Here is an 8,382-nt window from a genome sequence, read left to right on the forward strand (position 1 = left end):
AGCACTTCTATTGACACTTCTTTTCCCTTGTGTTGACCTTGTCTCTTCCATTTCCTGAGAAATTAGAAAAGGGTGTCTCAGCTGCGAAAAATATGGTATGAGGGGTTATTGTCATGGAAAATACCTATAGCTACTGCACAAATCTTTGCTTTTATCCCAGCGATTCCCATTAGCACCTCCCACGGATTTTTTCTAAACAATATTAATTTTTATGGTCTCTTAATTTTAGCTATGTAATGTCAGGATGTAGTCAAGTCCTCGTTATCTTTCTCAAATGGTGGGTTACCTCATGGAAAACTATATGTGTCTAGAATACTAATGATAGAAGAAAGCTTAGAGCTCTCTACTTTCTTTGAGATGGGAATGATTGAGACTGCCCTGTCTTGTCTAAGGATTCCTGTGAGTTCATAGCAGAGGGAACATCAGAACCCAGGCTCTGGACTCTCCTGTCTGTGTTGCCCCTACTCCTTGTAGTACAGCTCCTCCCATTTCTATCTCTGTTATCTCTTCATCATCCCAGACTGGGATTTATGTGATGTCTCTGAACATGAATGGAGAAAAAACGCCTAGTGTTTTCCTTCCAAAATGTGGAGGATCTTTCTCAGAGAAAACCCTCTGCAAACTTAGAAATTCAGACTAGGAACCTTAACCTGGCAGGTGCTCAGGACCCACCTATGACAGAGCTAGAGACGTTTTCTCATTGAAAATATAAAATAAAATAAAATCGATATGTAGAGACAATTCACCATGCTTAGGCTTTAAAAAAATACTTGGCAGGTATTGACAGAGTAATGAGGGATCACAACTACCCCATTTTATACATAAGGCAAATCAGGCAGAGAAGTTAAATAATGTTTTCAAGGTCACCAGGTGATGAGTAGTGAAGTCAAGATGAGAATATAGGGGTCAGACTGCAGAGCCTAGCTGTCATTCACCCTTCCATTCAACACATATTCCCTGTACACACTCTTCAGTGCAGAACACTGATTTTTTTAATCTATCTATTTATTTATTATTGAACAGGTAATATATGCACATGGTACAAAATTCTAGAATACAAAGTTATATACAATGAAAAGTATATTTCTCTCCTCCCATGCTCTTTGTTGGCCACTCTATACTCCTTCTCAAAGGCAAACACCATTACCAGTTTGTTTCTTTCTTTTTTTGGTCATGCCACTTGACCTGCAGGATCTTAGTTTCCCAACTAGGGATTGAACCCAGGCCCGGGGTCCTGGTAGAGAAAGTGCCGAGTCCTAAACACTGGACCACCAGAGAATTCCATTACCAGTTTTTTATGGACTCCTTTAATAGTTGTCTGTGAACGTGGGTGTATATATACATATACAAGCCTACACGTATATAGCTGTTTATATACGTATAACATACATACATACATAATATTACACACACAGTCTTCTACACCTTGCTTTTTACACATAAGTTATTCTTGTAAATTTTTACACATGAATACATATATATCTGCCTCATCTTTATCCCCCTAACATTTCATATATATATATATATATATATATATATATATATATATATATATATATATATATATATATATATATATATTTTGTTGTTGTTGTTCGTTTCTGCTTTATAATGAAGTGAATACAGAACACTGATTTCTTGATAGTGTGAGAGATGTTATCCAAAACTGGTCAAGCAGAACCTAGGTTTTCCTTTGCTAGATAGGTAATGGAACTGGCTACATATTTTTTCCTTAAAAAAGAAATTTTGTGTAAGCAGAGATGTTCATTCTTAATCCAAGCACCACAGTGTGTCTTTGCATTCAAAACCAAATTAAAAAAAAAACAAACCCAAAAGAGCCAACCAAGTGGCAGAGGCAGCAAGGCCTGATTTGCATAGCCCTGAGAACATAAAAGTCATAACTGGTTCTAATACCCCTATTATATGAATTACAGAGAGTGCTTCATGTCAGGAATATTTATGGCTAAACAAAAGCATAGGGGTGGGAAAACAGTAAAGCAAATAGAGAGCTAGAGAAAGATCCACTTGTAAGCAGCATCCAAAATTATTAATTGCCTTGTTCTGTAGAGAGAGAGAAAAACGAAAAGAATAACAAGAGCAAGGGCCTTGCTGTGGTATGGAAAAGAGAACTTTTTGAAGTAGACACCGGGTTGTGTTGCACTGAAAGTGGGAAGGGAAGGTTCTTCCTTGCTATTGGCTAGTTGGACACAGCCCTGCTGTGAGATGCTGGACAGTCCTATTTCCTGCCTGGACATCAGTTTCCTACTCCATAAAATGAGGAACTTAGACTAGACGATTCCTAAGTTCTTTTTGAACTCCACTTCCAAGATCATAGTGCCGTGTCCTTCTCAACCATGAATTTCCCACAGTGCCTTGCGCAGATCAGAAAGTATCAAGGGAAGCTGAGCAACCCCTTGGACAGGAAGCACAAAGGGAGTCTTCATAGCACCGAAGCCTACATGCTACCTCTGTGCAGATCTTTGTTGAGCTCAGCCTACCTTTTCAGATTCTCACAACTTAACAGAGTTTACTACCTCTGTTTTCTCACCAGGAATGCACCGACCCATTCAACACAAGGAGGAGAGCCTGGTACTGCATAAGAGTACCATGGAAATCATTGGAGCCGGGTTCATAAGAAAATAGTCTTTCAGCCAAGAGACAGGGGAGTGTTTTCCTCAAGGAAGGAAAGAACGCATTACAATCAGGGGAGAGAGGCAGACATTCACATTCCTGCTACCCTCATCCAGGGAGGTCAAAGTGTTACAGAGGCTGTGATGATGAGAAAAGACTGTGGTATTGTACTCCAGGACAAGAAGTAATGAGGCTAAGGAGATGAAAGATGGAGGGGAGAGGCAGCCAAGCTATGCTCTGTGGATATTGTAAGAGGGAAGAAGAAGGGCAGTATCTAAGAAGACAAAACACCCATTGATTACCAAATCCTAATTGAATACCAGCCAAACATGGGACACTATGATGCCTTCTGCTGGGCCTGGATGAGACTACTCTTAGATGTGACTCCTTGCCCTGCATGTGATTCTTGAAGGTATCACAAATCTGAGGGTGAGAGTCAATAAGAATGAAGTGTCAGGCCACTATCTCCAAGGAATGGCTTGGAACTCCTGGCCATGTGCAAATAACCCTGGTGCCCTATCCATTGTCGAGGGAATTACCACTCGCCTAGGGACATCAGATTTGAGTGGAGAATGGAATACGATGTGGGTGTCTCCAGTAGAAAGGAAGAGAGGGGAACAGGCAGGGAAATGGGAATGTTCCAAAAACAACTTTCACATCATTTTGCTGAAAGTTTGTGCCGCTTACATGTAAATCACTTAAAGTAAAACACCTCCAGGTCTCTGAAGAAGCAAAAGGCAAGAAGGGAAAAGGACACTGAGATACCCCTATCTTAAAACTAGTAAAAGAAAAAACAAAAAACATGTGCACTCAAGTCCACACACCCACACACCCACACACCTCTCAGTGGCCTGAGAATAGTATTGAACTTAGAAATCTTTTTCCAAGGGCTTGGTTTCTCCTGCCTGGGTAAGATTCACAAAAATGAATTTCCTAGAACATTCTTTTATAACCTTCCTGTTGGATATTTATGAATACCAAAATTTGCTATAATATACCAAATATAATATACCTTGATGCCACTGTAATTCTAGAACTCTTGAGAGCAAACATTCTGAACATATCCAAAACGTATTTGGCAGGAGGCCCTGTGGAATGATACAGCAGAATTTCTATTCATTTCACAGCCCAGAATCTGGCAGTGGGTTGATCTTTGTGTTCTTTCTCCTTACACACTCATTTAAAATTCCAGCTTTTCTGTACCCTAGATATAGTGAGTGCTTTCAAGTGCTTTCTCTAATTTTTACTCATTAATGGAGCAGAGTAGTATTAGGAAAGTATTGGTAAGTTGAAAAAAAATTGAATACAGCTAATGCAAACTTAGCTAAAATATGGTAGAGCAGAATGATCAACTTGTAAAAGACAGTACCTAGAGTTTAGGAATATAAAACCAGTATTCAATATTAGCATAAATTCTTTTACAGATAAAATTGTGGTACTCTCCAAATTATAGAGCAAATGTCAGATGAATTAAAGTGCCATAAACTTCTTCATTTACTATATATTGTTCTGTAAGCCAAGCTCTCTTTGCTAGAAATTTCTTCTCATCTTTTGGCCCACTGTATCTAAATTTTACTTGAATTACAAAATGCTGTACCTCCAAGATCCAAGGCCTAGAATTCTGATCAGAATCGCAAAAGAGAAATTTACCTGCCAGTGCTTGCCACTCACTTAGCACATAGGTTCAGGATTAGTGTGAGGAGTTACAAATCTCATAAATTTCAAGCACACACCCAACACTGACTCTAAAGCAGCCAAAAATAAATAAATTTTTTTAAAAATAATAAAAATAAAAAATAAGAGCACAACTTTAATGAACCACTATTATCTGAAAAAGTATATGTATTATACATATACTATATGTATATATATATATATATATGCACACATTTTTTGAGTTTTCACACTGTAATTTGTCTTAAAACTACAACCTCATATCTATATTGGTGGAGCTGTTTTATGCCATCCTTCAGCTCTTTCCTAAAGGAAATTACTGAAATAGTGACAAATTAGGGGTTCACACTCCTCATTTTACAGATGCTGAAACTGTGGTGCAGAAAATTAAGCATCAGGCCACAGTCATCAGACTTTCTTTGGTCCATTGTTCTCTCCACTCTTTCTCTTTGTATTTCCATGAAAATCTATACATCTGCATAACCATTTTTGGAATGAGTCTGAAGCACCAGAAAAAAAAGTCTCAAATTCAGAAATATAATAAAAAACTAATAATAAATACTAAGGCCTTTATAGTTACAAAGAGGATGTTGGGAAATCTATACTCAAGGCTGGATGTATCCTATGTTCAGTTTACCTAGTAAGAGGACTGTGGAATATGAAAAGAGAAAGAATTGTTGAAGGGAGAGTGAATACTGTCTCCTGACAGTCTACGGGTGTCCTGACTCAAGATTCCTGAGTCAGGAAGGCTCCAATGTGTACCCCGCCACGCACATATAATCATGTCATACTTTTATTTTGCTATCAGCAGTGTCTTATATACCAACTAGAATCCCTGGGTTACCTTCTAGAAACTTTGGACAGGGCACCAAAACACAGAAATATAGTCCCTGTATCTCAGAAGTCCTATGCAAATTTTAGATAATCCAAGCATGTTTAATCAACAGTAAGTCTTTGGTGTTCTGTATTGTTAGTTAAGTTATTCTAATAACTAACAGTGTAACAGCAGAAAGTCATTGTCTATTATCATCTGCATCTAATTTCTTTTAAAAATAATTTAGTAACTTTATGAAATACAGAAGTGAAGACTGAAAAACATAATCAGAAATTTTAATAAGAATTTAAATATAGTAAACCTAAAATTTTGTTCTTTGTTTTCATGATATTAGAAGTATGTATACACAAAATGAGAAATATCCTCTGAATGCAATTAACTGCTCATGAACTATCACTGCAACATGGGAAATAACCATCCTGTATATATTGATTTCAAATACATCTCTGATATGTTCTAGTTTATCATCACTTCTGATTGTTCATCTTGTATTTGCATCATTATTTGCATTACTTAAAAAAAAATTGTAACATTTGATGGCTTATGGTTTTGTTGAGAGGATAACCATATTCTTTGCTCCAAAATTGCAAAATATTTTTATTTTTAAATTCATAAACACCAATTAGAATGATCAATTCAGTTTGTTAAATTTCTACATCATCTAGTTTCTTCCAATTTATCAATACCTTCAATACATACCCACCTTCAGTATTTGTCCACTCATGAAGCATATCGGGTAAATTTTGGTGACAAGAATCATTAGAGCTAAAGAATACTGTCAGATGTCCTTTTAGAAAAATAGAATGGTCAGGCTTTTGTCCCCCAAATTTACATGATGAAATTCACCTGTTTAATAATTAACTATATAAGAGTACCATACATCCTTTTTCATCCTTAGAACTATATTGCTCAACCATTGAGCCTTTTGTTTGAGAAAGTTCATCTAAGATATCATCACACAAAGACTCAGTCTGAGATTTAACTTAGACAATTCATTTCACCATCATCACTAGAGTCTTTATAGTCATCTTCTGATTTAACAATTTTGAAACATCTTCCTCTGTCAATTTTCATAATGTCTCTTGGACATTATGAGGAGAAAATATTTTTAAAAATCTGAATTCTTATAAAAAAACTAGAAGCAGACCACAAAGATAAATGTCTCTCGTATTATTCTATATGTTCTTGAAAGATGAGGCAAAAGTTTTGAGCAACACAGTAGGAAAACTGGATAACTATACAATAGTAAATTCATTTAATCACCCTCCAGTCTTCTTACTGCATCATATTTCTAAGCCAGTTGTCCAATAAAACTATAATGAAGTCCACTTACATAAATTTAAGTTTTCCAAATTTAAGTAGGTACAACAATATAAAAAGAGGTAAAATTAATTTTAGTAATAGATTTTATTTAACCTGTAACATCTTTTAACACATATCTGCATCAAAATTATCAGTGAACTCTTTTATATTATTTTTATTCTAAATCTCTGAAATCTAATATGCAATCTATACTTATAGCACTTCTCAGTTTTAAATAGCCACATTTTAAGTACTTAGTAGTCATATATGTCTAGTAGTTACCATATTAGACAGCATAGTTTTGGACAATTCCACCATTCTTCCTTTTTTTAAATTTCAGTCTTTGGGTTCTTTGATCATTGAATTAATTGATAAGTTAGGATAAAGTAAGTCCTAGAATGATAAAAAGAGACAATGTCTCAAGATATGGAAAAACAAAATAACTAACCCTCTATACTGCACTTTAGATTTATAAAGACCCTTTGATAATTACAATAGATACATTTTATTATTTTTTTAAAAAGTAGTTTTGGAATTCTTAAGAACTTTTAAGAGTTCAAAGTTGAGAGAACAGACTGATGAAAAAATCAGCCAAAGACCTTAACAGACATCTCACAAAAGGGATATACAGATGAAGAATAAACATATGAAAAGATACTCCACTTAGGTCATTAGGGATGTGCAAATTAAAACTTCGAGATACAACTACACACCTTTTAAAATGGCCAAAATCCAGAACACTAACAACACCAAATGCTGGTGAGGGAGTGGAACAGCAGGAAATCTCATTCACTGCTGATAGAAAGGTATAGCAACTTTGGAACACAATTAGGCAGTTTCCTACAAACAAACATATTCTTCTCATACAATCCAGCAATCACACTCTTTGGTATTTACCCAAAGGAGTAGAAAATTTATGTCCACGCGAAAACTTGCACACAGATGTTTATAGCACCTTCACTCATAATTCTCAAAACTTGGAAGTAACCAAGATGTCTTTCAATAGGAAATGAACAAATAAACTGGTTATGTCCTGAGAATAGAGTATTATTCAGTGCTAAAAAAAAAAAAAAAATTAAGCCATAAAGACATGGAGGAAATTTAAATGTATGTGTACTACTAAGTGAAAGAAGTCCACCTGAAAAGACTATATACTATGATTCTAGCTATATGACATTCTTAAAAAGGCAAAACTATGGAGACAATTTTTAAAAATTGCCAGACAGTAAAAGTTGCTGGCAGAGTTTTTGGGAGGGAGGGTTAAATACGTGAAACACAGGATTTTTAGGGCAGTGAAACTACTCGTTATGATACCATAATGGTGGACATGTCATTATACATTTGTCCAAACTCATAAAATGTACAACACAAGAGTGAACCCTAGTGTAAACTGTGGACTTTGGGTGGTAATGATGTATCAACATAGGTTCCTCAGTTGTAACAAATGTAGCACTCTGGAGGGGGAGGTTTGATAATGAGGGAAGCTAAGCATCTGTGGTCTCTGTACTTTTTTCTCAATTTTGCTATGAAGCTAAAACTTCTCTAAAAAAAAAGCCTTAAAGTTAAAAAAAATTTGTTTCCATGCACTTCAGAAGACCTCTAAGAAAGAATAAAAGTCATGAAGTACCAATCCATACAAATGTTTAGAACTGCTCAAAAAAAAAGAAAGAAATGAAAATTCAGTCCAAAGTGCCTTAATAGTGGGAAGGAGGGAGACACAAGAGGGAAGAGATATGGGAACATATGTATATGTATAACTAATTCACTTTGTTATAACGCAGAAACTGATACACCATTGTAAAGCAATTATACTCCAATAAAGATGTTAAAAAAAAAGTGCCTTAATAGTATATCAAGGATTAACCATTTTCACTTTTTCTTTTTCTGGCAGCCATTGTATCAACCATTTCATTTTGAGGGATCTAACACCTAAATTTTAA

At 35.5% G+C, this 8,382-nt stretch overlaps 1 long non-coding RNA gene across 1 annotated transcript; it reads right to left on the bottom strand.

Moving 5' to 3' along the window:
- Window positions 1–12: 12 nt before the first annotated feature.
- Window positions 13–6,749, bottom strand: LOC307053481. Its single transcript, XR_013810909.1, has 3 exons — window positions 6,725–6,749; window positions 5,844–5,927; window positions 13–54 (listed from the first exon to the last, which is right to left on the bottom strand). It is a non-coding gene; the product is annotated as an uncharacterized lncRNA (long non-coding RNA).
- Between the last annotated feature and the right edge of the window lie 1,633 nt (window positions 6,750–8,382).

Source organism: Hyperoodon ampullatus, assembly GCF_949752795.1.
Source record: "Hyperoodon ampullatus genome assembly, chromosome: 5".
Classification (NCBI taxonomy): domain Eukaryota; kingdom Metazoa; phylum Chordata; class Mammalia; order Artiodactyla; family Ziphiidae; genus Hyperoodon; species Hyperoodon ampullatus.